Source organism: Limanda limanda, chromosome 22, assembly GCF_963576545.1.
Source record: "Limanda limanda chromosome 22, fLimLim1.1, whole genome shotgun sequence".
In the NCBI taxonomy this organism is placed as follows: Eukaryota; Metazoa; Chordata; class Actinopteri; order Pleuronectiformes; family Pleuronectidae; genus Limanda; species Limanda limanda.
In genome coordinates, this window is record NC_083657.1 from 1509959 (window position 1) to 1521182 (window position 11224).

Below are 11224 nucleotides of genomic sequence, written 5' to 3' on the forward strand. Positions count from 1 at the left end.
AAAAATTTTTTTTTTTCATTTGCCACAATTCTGTATTTTAACATCTTTTAAATAAACAAAATCACGTTCATAGTCAATGTGAGAATGATAAAGTTTACATTCCAAAACATTAAACTCCACTACATTTAGTAAAAAGATGAGCAAAGTGTGAAACTGTCCATGTTGGATTCAGTTCTGCTCCAGATGTAAATGTAAAACAATGTAAAAACTTGTTTTTCAACAGATACTGAACACGTTCGCTCAAACTTCCTCCATGGATCCAAACAATCTGACCGGGCCGAACGAGCCTGAGATGACTCCTACAGAGTCTGGTGAGTGGTTCTTAGTAAATGTACAAACTATTTCAATATTTATATGCTGCCAAAAAGGTGAAATGTGCTAAATTAAATTTACGATACAGAAAACAAAGTTTAAACCGAATCAAGCACTTTACCAAAATATCGAATATATAATAGTTGTATTTTCTGGTTCTGAATGCGTATTTGAAAAGGAAGCAAAGACCAAATGTTGATGAATTCTTCCGTAATATCTCGAACAGACGACTCAGACGAGAGCCTCACCGACCACATTCATCCGGCAGCTGTCGACGTCACCGTGGACGAGACACATGAACCATGTACGAGTTTTAACATTACACGAATACACAAAGTCACATTAAAGCAGCTTTGATTGACAGCTTTGTTTCCACAGGTTCCCAGACTCCTGAGCCCCCCCCACGTCATCAAACCGCCACCAACATGGACAGACCTCCAGCGCTCGATCTCCCCACCGGCGCCGAGCAGGTGCAGGCACAAATTTTCGTAATGTGACTTTATTCTCATAAATATTGCAAATTTGTTCTCAGACTTTTTTCTTATTATTGTGATGAGATTAAAATGCGGTGACATGTTATGATTGACAGCTGAGAGGGATTTGCTCCAAATCACCAGCACAAGATGGCAGCAGCAGAATATTTGGGATATTTTGGCTTAATTTTCATGCAGCGGGAGGAAGTGGAGACACGTCGTCCATCTTTCATGTCTACGGTTCTATTACACTTTATTTAATTCTTCTTTTTCTTCCTTTAAGGCGGAGCTACAGCTTAAAATAAAAGAAAAGAAGGCAGAAGTGAAATCTTCTGCGTTCGACTTGAAGGTATGAATTCACTTTTTACAATATGGTTTCTGTCCATGTTTCTCTTGACATGTCCACTGTCCATCATCAGGTTTGCTTGGACAACGAGTGTCTGGAGATATATAACGTCTTCTCCGAGGTGAGGAAAGTCGTGGAGGACGCTCTGCAAAGATCTCTGCAGACTGTGGAGAAGAGGTTGGTTCTACGTGGCTCACAGTGAAGTGTGGTCAGATGTATTATTGATCCATCAGCGTAACGTCCTGTATTTGACCTTAAAGGAGAGAAAGCGATAAGAGAAGAGAGGATCGGCTTCAGGAGCTGGAGAGAGAGTTGGACAAAAAAAAAAGTTTAAAGAGAGGAGAGGATCTGCTTCAGGAGCTGAAAAGAGAAACTGAAGAACTCCAGAAGACCATCACTGAGTTGGACAGAAACCCAGACCTTCAGGTGAGTCGAGGATCTGACGTGCAAAGACATCATCACGTCTCCATGAGGTTGATTTGAAACTGACGTTGTGAGATTTCCCCTCACGCAGATCCCTCCGGAAACCACGGATTGGAGCAACTACAGTGTTGATACTTCGGAGAGAGGATTACGCCCGCCTCTACCGATGATCCTCCTCTCAAATGTCAACACCCTGTTCAACAAGATGGACGAACTGCGCCTTCTCATCACGACAAATACAGACTTTGCCCTTTCTTCTGTTTTGTGTTTTACTGAATCGTGTCTGAAGGAAGATAACCCGGACTCTGATGTACAGCTGTCCGGGTTTAGGCTGTTACGTGCAGACCGCGACCTGAAACTCTCAGGCAAATCAAAAGGGGGAGGGATTTGTTTCTATATAAACGATGGCTGGTGCAGCGACGTGAAAGAGACACGTGAACGTTACTGTTCTCCTGATCTGGAAACTTTTTTCATCACCTGCCGACCGTTCTACCCTTGTGAATTCACCTCTTTTATTCTGGCCGGAGTTTACATCCCACCAAAAGCTAACGTGAGCAAGGCTCAACGTCAACTCGCTGATCAGATACAAGAAGTGGAGAGAAGGAGTGAGAACATGTCTTCCACTGTTATTGTCCTCGGGGACTTTAATCAGGCCAACTTATCTGACGAACTCCCCAGATACGAACAGTTCGTCAAATGCGCGACTAGGGGGGAGAACACTCTGGACCACTGCTACAGCACCATCAACAAGGCGTATCATGCAGTTCCCTGTGCTCCTCTGGGTGGATCCGACCACGCTCTCGTTCACCTGATCCCACCTTACATACTGAAACTCAAACTCTCTAAACCTGCTGTTCTGAGAACTAAGAACTGGAGCAGCAGAGCAGCTGTGGAGGAGCTGCGTGACTGCCTGGAACAAACTTTTAGAACTGCTTCCAACAGCCTGGACGAATACACAGATGCTGTGACGTCCTCCATCAGCGTCGGTGAGGACAGATGTATTCCCACAAGCACCTGGGTGAGATGCAACAACGACAAGCCCTGGTTCACAGCAGAACTCAAACATCTTCGTTTGGAGAAAGAGGCGGCCTTCAAGAGTGGGGACCAGAAAAGGTTCAGACTGAACAAATACTTGTTTGACACGGCGATGGAAGAGGCCAAACAACAGTATTCAAAGAAGCTGAAACAACAATTTGCTGCAAAACCAAATTCCCCCAAGACCTGAACTTGCAAACGACCTGATTGACTTTTACTGCAGATTTGACAGACAATGGACCAGTTCTAACCCCCCCGACAGGAAGCAGCGCGTGAGGCTCGTGTCCTTCTACGACACGACGGCTCGGTCTCACATTTACTCGTTCACCCAGTGTGCGTTCAGCGGAGAGATCTTCCCGTATTTCAGTCCACATCTCCAACAAAAGGGTCAGAACGCAGCTCCTCTGATCATCTCTCCTGTAGAAAGACAGTGAATGAAGCGTGTGTCCGTTACAGTGGCTGGAAATCACAATATATTATATTAGATAGATAGATAGATTATTATGATATTATCAGAGATGCAGATAAAGAAGGACGACATGTCTCCACTTCCTCCTGTTACAAATATGAAGCCAAAATATGGTGGATAGGGGTGATGCCATTAAAATGTCTCCGTTGTAGGGATAATAAAGGATCTTATTTTATTAGCTTATCTTATCTAATCTTTCGCTTTTTTCATCATTTGGAGCCAGAGTCGTTTTATTTAACAGGTACTTTGACTTTTTGGGTTGGTCCATGTCCCATCCATTAACATGGAGCTATGCCCTATACGCAGCCAGCCACCTGGGGGCGCTCCAGAGCATATAGCCTTAGGTGAGCTGACATGTGTATGTAGCTGCATGTTGGTACTCAGGTGTTCAAGGGCTGAATTCTATTTCTTCCATAAATAATAAAATATATATTCTTAAGATGTCGTTGTGTGTTGGTTGTGGTTTAATGTAAGATGTGATTCATAAATCATGTTACAGGAAGAGGGTTTAAATGACGAGAGCTTTTTTCTATGTCTTTTTTATTTCTGTGGTGTTGGTATAAAACCAATAAAACTTTATAACCTGACGACCCCCCCCCCCGCACTCGCCTGCTTGTGTTTACTGGACGACGGGTTTGAGCATCTTCTCACTTTAGTGACTCGTGATCTGATTCAGAGACAAGAGGCGCTAGACAACTGATTTGTTTGTTAGAGGTGGAGGGGAATTAAACAAACAACTTTCGGTTACCATAGTTACTGTTTTCAGCAGACTGTAAATAAAGATGGCCGACGCGTCTCCACTTCCTCACGCTGCACAAATATGAAGCAAAAATATCCCTGATACAGGCGTCGCCATCTTCAGCTGGTGAAGACATTTGATTTTAAATAGTGTTCCATGATTAATTGATGGTCCATGTCCCATTCACTAACATGGAGGTGTGGTTTGTGACCTATTCTACAGCCAGCCACCAGGGGGCGATCATACTTTCTGTCTTCACTTTTGGGAGCTGTCATGTCCTCCATTTTTACACACGATTGTTTAAGAGTAGAAACCAAAGTCTGTCATGTGATTATTTACCAACTAATGAACTTGTTTACGTGGTGTCCTGTTTGACCACTAGAGGCGCTATGGAGACACGTTACAGATTTTCAATATTTAGTTTGATATGTTTTATGATCATTAAATCCATGTCACAACTTTGAGGCTGAGAAGACATTTTTGTTGTACATATGTGAAACTTGATGTTGCTCAGTAAAGTGTGGTTTTCTAATTTCTCATTTCGACAAAACGTGTTTGGGTGAAGGAACCAAATAAAAATACCTAATTCCAAAAATAGAAACCGGATCATATTCATGTTCCTGTGAAACGGTTGAGCAAAATGTCACATTTATGACCTCATGATAATTAATTTCAGTTTATATCAGTTTCTTCACAAAATTACACTGAATAAAACTGTTTATTGGGTCATCACTGTACTGTTTAATGTAATTTTTTATGCCAGAGTATGAATACAAATAAAGTTGTAAAACACTAAGAATGAGTTTGTAATTTAATGAGTGTTGACAATACAGCACTGTTCACACACATACACTCACTTTAACGTGTAGTCAGATACACATAGCGTAAACACACAAACATAACACATAGTTCTTCTCCTGCTTCTCAACCTCAGAATGGTTCATACTCCTTAAAAAGGGAGTCTGGCATAGCGGACAGATAACAGGTTTTCAAACCTCTGGCTTCATGAATCACTTCATTATATTAGTTCTGAGACTCCCTCACACACACACAGCGGACAGATTAGACTAGAGGTTTTCATGCCTTTCTCACAGTTTTCTATGACCTCACTTCACTTCACACACACATAGAATAAGCGCACACGCGAGGCAATATGCTCATGAACTTTAGTAACCGCAACACGGCTTGCACGTCATCACGCAACGCCAGGAGGAGGACCAAACGACGCCAGGAGGACGACCCAACGACATCCGACCAATCCCAATCCAAGAAGAACCTCTGTCATGCCCAGTATCAATATATAAGCTTTCTGCGTACTCTGCCTCACCGCCATTTTTCCTGTACAGGATCAGTGGACCTTGCATGATCATTTGCTAGACACAGCAGTTTCCTGACCTGTGACCTCTGAATAAACCTGCTTAATTTTAACTTGAGAACGACGCCTCCTGCCTTTGATTTCCACCCGCAACAAAATGGTAGCAGAGGATGGTTTAAGACGATTGGAAGAGCGGAGTGGAAACAACAGGTCGGGGAGGAGGCCGTCTCTCGGACGGGAAAGAACCGTCCTGAAGTGACTTGTATCGCCTTGGGAAACTGATCAAACAGCGCTGTACTATTAAAAGGTGAGCAGAGCCTATTTAATTGAAATCTGCATATTGTCGTGATAGAAAACCCAAATTTTTGATCAGTAGTACTGAGGTGTATACAAGTGCATATGATAAATTTAACAAAGTAATTAAAATGGTCTGAAAATGCTGTGTATTATGCAATGGTGACGGTTGTATTTTAGTTCAAATTTTACACAAACACTGTAAATAACTGTGCCTGATCTTCAGGTCTGTGTTTGAGTACTAGTTTCAATTTTCACACCAATAAGGTCTCTCACTCTAAAATACAATTTTACACAAACACTGTAAATATCTGTGCCTGATCTTCAGGTCTGTGTTTGAGTACTAGTTTCAATTTTCACACCAATAAGGTCTCTCACTCTAAAATAAAATTTTACACAAACACTGTAAATATCTGTGCCTGATCTTCAGGTCTGTGTTTGAGTAGTAGTTCAAATTTTACACAAACACTGTAAATAACTGTGCCTGATCTTCAGGTCTGTGTTTGAGTACTAGTTTCAATTTTCACACCAATAAGGTCTCTCACTCTAAAATAAAATTTTACACACACACTGTAAATAACTATGCCTGATCTGCAGGTTTGTTGTGTGAGCAGTAGCTAACTCAAATTCGGTATCCCACTTAAAAAGACAATATATATGACAATCAGTGTTGGAGCCCTGACACCACCCAGGGATGGAGGTCACGTGCCTACTGTGGATGTTTTGAGATTGAAATGTCAAGTTATATGAAGATTTTAACTGCTCTTACTGCAGCTCTCTCCAATCAGGTCACCAGGGCCCTGGCGACTGATCCGGAGGAAGCTGCAGAACCGAAGGTAAAAGTTGGTGACTGGGTAAGAGTCAAGGTTCACGATAAAGAGAAAGTGGCCAGAACCCAGGTGGACTGGACCGTACGAAGTGAAGGAGGTTACTTCACACTCGGCCCATGTCAAAGGTAAATCAGGCGCACCTTGGCACCACCTGACACATTGTACCCCAGCACCTTCACCTTCCCGCCCATTGGCTGAAATAAGAACTGATTTGAATAATGCAACAGGAGCTTTACAAACCAGACACACCATTGTTTCAATTGCGCACAAATAACGGAAGGCTGTTACAAATAAGGATTTGAAAGAGGACAATTACTTATATAAAAATTATTATACTACTTTAGATTATATAATATAGAGAGGATGTGAAGTAACTAGTATGAATGGAAGTGTGTGGCTGTTGGACTGAGTGACTGGTAGAAAACGTTGGGTCGCGGGCCGTTGTATCTCAAAAGAGGGAGTGCGGTCTCTGCCCGAAATTTAAAAAAAAAGGTGGCAGAGAGCGCTTGGGCTGTGAATGTTCGTGTGCTTGTGTGCAGGGAGATAACTCCCAGTGTGTGTGGGAGTAGGAGTGTTTGTGTGTGTGGAAACGAGAGAAATGTCTCAAGGTCAGCTGGCTGACTGAAGACACAGAAAAAACTGACGGAGCGACAAACTGACTGGAAAACGACTTTTTCCTAAACTAGTGGGTGTTATATGCGATTGCCATCTGATAAATGTTGTATGTAAGGTTGGGAGGGGTAAATGTGTTTAGGACTTGCCAAAGAAAGATTAAGACTTGCACAGCAGAGGATGAAAAGGGGGAGGGCCAGAAGCCTTACAGCTTACAACTGGCGTTGACATCATAAGAAGGCTTGGTGTTTGTTTATTTGTTTGTTTGTTTGTTTGTTTTTAATATTGCTTCATTCAGAAGTAAAGAATTCCAGAAGGAATTGTTAAAATTACACTTTTTGGCACAAATTTATTCTTTCAGATATTTCCAAAATATATCTTATCTATTAGAGGAAAGGAGAAATCATTTAAATATCTTATTTAGTTTCTACCTGACACAGGTAGTTGGTTGTTGAAATGCTGTTTCATTGACTTTTATTTTCTTAGAGCTGAATAATGTGCTTTCTATATGAGCTGTCTCAATCATATTAGGATGAGAAATTCTAACTTAACTTTAAACTAAATTCTGTGCTGCCTAGAATTAGATATTTCTTTGTTTTCACCTGTAGTTGCTTTAATTCCATATTCAAATCATCCATTAAGAATTCAATAGTCAAGACATGTCAAATCTATTTACAGTTGTAATTTAAACTAGAAATTTGATTCAACCCCCATGTAACTCTGGAGAGTCCTAAAATAAATATGTTTCACCATTGGGAAGACGAATAAATTAAAATCCAGTTAAAGGTCAAATACACTTTAACTCATAGCCGGTTTCATCTTAAATGAAAAGCACAAGCCATAATACAAGCCCCTCTGTTTACACAGTTTATAGAATGTCATATCTTTAATTAGATTTCAATTTATTTTGGACCCTTTAACTTTCAAACTCTGGAAAGAAGGTTTTTATTTTGTTGTTTTGTTTCACCAGTTATCTGTCAGCTAAGGCTCTTAATTTGATAGGTGATGTTAAGCTCCAATTATTGTTTTTATTTCATCATGAAGGAAATTGTGACAGAATAACTTTTAAATTGTTTTGAATTGTTTCAGCTGTCAACTCTGAGACGTTTGATTAAATCTCATGTCTCACACATTTGTATTTTGTATGTGATTCCTGTTTTATCACAGGACAGTTTGACGTCAAAGCTTCTGAATTATCGTGTTATGGAGCAGTCAATGAATTTTGGAAAATGGTTTGAACTCAAATACTCAAACACTGTCATATCTGCTGATCATTGAAATTCAACTTGTTTAACCTTTTATTTTTAATGTCCACTGATTTGGCCGACCACACCTCAAAAGTTTTATGAAATTGTTGAATACCAAAAGAGGGTATGTATGTTTTGATTCGATTATTTTGTTTGTTTCTTTTAATTATAAATTTATATAATCTACTTTAATCTCAATTACGCATCGCAGTAAATTAATCATTTTTCTGTTTGTCTTCCTTTCAAACTCTGGGAACTGGGCTTCATGAATTCCACAACTCACTCCCATCCGGTGTTAACTCCACCTCATCCACCACGACCGACAATACGCCCTGCGCCTGGCTTGGTACAGTGCAAGCTCGAACACATGGCCTGTTGGCAAGTATTAATTCCACGAAAGGATCTTTACAAGGCTAAGATCCAGATCATTGACTCTTAAAGACTGAAAAAACCTTCACTGACAATTCTTGATAATTTTGTTCTTGGAGCAGATCTGAAAAAGCTGAAATCTGCACAGCTCGCTCCTGTACCCTGTTTGGTCACACAGAAACAAATGGCCCTGGACCTGCTACTGGCAGGAAGGGTTATGTGTGTGTACTGATAGGAAGTGATTGAAAGACACTTTTTCCAAACTGACCCTGGTGGCTGGGTGACCAGTGCCCTCTCCACCTCTACGCACCATGACATGACATGGTTGTAGACTCTGCTCTGATGAAGGAAAACGTGCCTCATCCCCAGCTGTTCTGTGGATGCTGAACTGGGGATGGGTGCTGTGGATGCTGAGTATGCTGAAAGGGAAAATGATGCTGTACAGCTGAAGCTGAGGAAGATGGAGATGACGACGCGACGATGATGATGAGGAGGGGGACAGGTTTGCACTGGATGGGATAAAGGTTGAGGGGTACATGAACTCGCCAGTAAGTGGTCACACCCTAAAGGGGGATTAAGAGAGAGTCTGGAGTGATTTAAAACTTTTAACTATAGTCTGTGTCAGACAGAACTCTAAACAAATAAAGATAGAAGTAGTTTTAGTTAGATATTAGGCCTTCATACAAATGATTTTAATAAATGTTGCTGCTTAGTGTTAATAATTAACTTTTCTGATATTAAAGGCTTATTCCCTTAGATTCATTAAACTCACACAGAGATCCAGGAACTGCCTCTCCTGGGGCAAAGTCAGTATGACATTGTTTGGGTTCAGTTTGTTCCGAATGTTTACAGTCAGGTTTGTTTTGAGATTTTTTGTTTGCTGGCTAGCTATGTTTTGACGTTTTTGTTTTTGTGTTTATACTGAGTATTAAGTTGGGTTTGTTTTTCTGCCCTTTGCCTTCCCAGTGTTGTCCGCACCTATCAGGTGCGGAAAGGGGGATTTGTTGACAATACAGCACTGCTCACACACATACACTCACTTTAACGTGTAGTCAGATACACATAGCGTAAACACACAAACATAACACATAGTTCTTCTCCTGCTTCTCAACCTCAGAATGTTTCATACTCCTTAAAAAGGGAGTCTACCATAGCGGACAGATAACAGGTTTTCAAACCTCTGGCTTCATGAATCACTTCATTATATTAGTTCTGAGACTCCCTCACACACACACAGCAGACAGATTAGACTAGAGGTTTTCATGCCTTTCTCACAGTTTTCTATGACCTCACTTCACTTCACACACACATAAAATAAGCGCACACGCGAGGCAATATGCTCATGAACTTTAGTAACCGCAACACGGCTTGCACGTCATCACGCAACGCCAGGAGGAGGACCAAACGACGCCAGGAGGACGACCCAACGACATCCGACCAATCCCAATCCAAGAAGAACCTCTGTCATGCCCAGTATCAATATATAAGCTTTCTGCGTACTCTGCCTCACTACCATTTTTCCTGTACAGGATCAGTGGACCATGCATGATCATTTGCTAAACACAGCAGTTTCCTGACCTGTGTCCTCTGAATAAACCTGCTTAATTTTAACTTGAGAACGACGCCTCCTGCCTTTGATTTCCACCCGCAACATGAGACAAGTCATGTTTCAAGATTTTCATTGTGACTTTATTCTCACAAATATTGCAAATTTTTTCTCACTTTTTTCTCATTATTGTGATGCGATGAAACGTTATGACTGACAGCTGAGTGATGGCTCCAAATCACCAGCACAAGATGGCAGCAGCAGAATATTTGGGATATTTTGGTTTCATTTTCATGCAGCAGGAGGAAGTGGAGACACGTCTACGGTTCTATTACACTTTGTTTATTTTTCCCTTTTCTTCCTTTAAGGCAAAGCAAGACAATGTCAAAGTCAATTTTATTCATATAGCACATTTAAAACAACTTGGTTGAGCAAAGTGCTTTACAGGATGAGTGGCACGACCAAAGGACAGTTAAAACGTAATACATTCACATTCAAGTTATACATTAAAGTTCAAGTAATACATATAAAATACAATAAATCTACCTCTGACTACTGAGATTTGTTTATCCAAATTAAAAGCCCTGTCAAAAAGAACACCAAGACTCTTTACAGTTGAGGAAGTATAAGAAGCCAACGGCCCAAGATTGTCCACATCTTCAATTCAGATTGTCCAAAAACTATAACCTCAGATTAGAAAAGGGCCTGAAATTAGAGAACAGAGGGAACAATGTTGTCTTTATTTAACAAGGGCTGTACAACAGCATGTTTAAAGGAGGCTGGGACACTACCAGAGAGTTTATATCAGTTTCTTCACAAAATTACACTGAATAAAACTGTTTATTGGGTCATCACTGTACTGTTTAATGTAATTTTTTATGCCAGAGTATGAAAACAAATAAAGTTGTAAAACGCTAAGAATGAGTTTGTAATTTAATGAGACAATTAGTCATGTTTCACGATTTTCATAATGTGACTTTATGCTCACAAATATTGCCAACTTAATACTAAATTTAATAGTAATACATTCAAATTCAAGTAATACATATAAAATACAATAAATCTACCTCTGACTACTGAGATTTGTTTATCCAAATTAAAAGCCCTGTCAAAAAGAACACCAAGACTCTTTACAGTTGAGGAAGTATAAGAAGCCAACGGCCCAAGATTGTCCACATCTTCAATTCAGATTGTCCAAAAACTATAACCTCAGA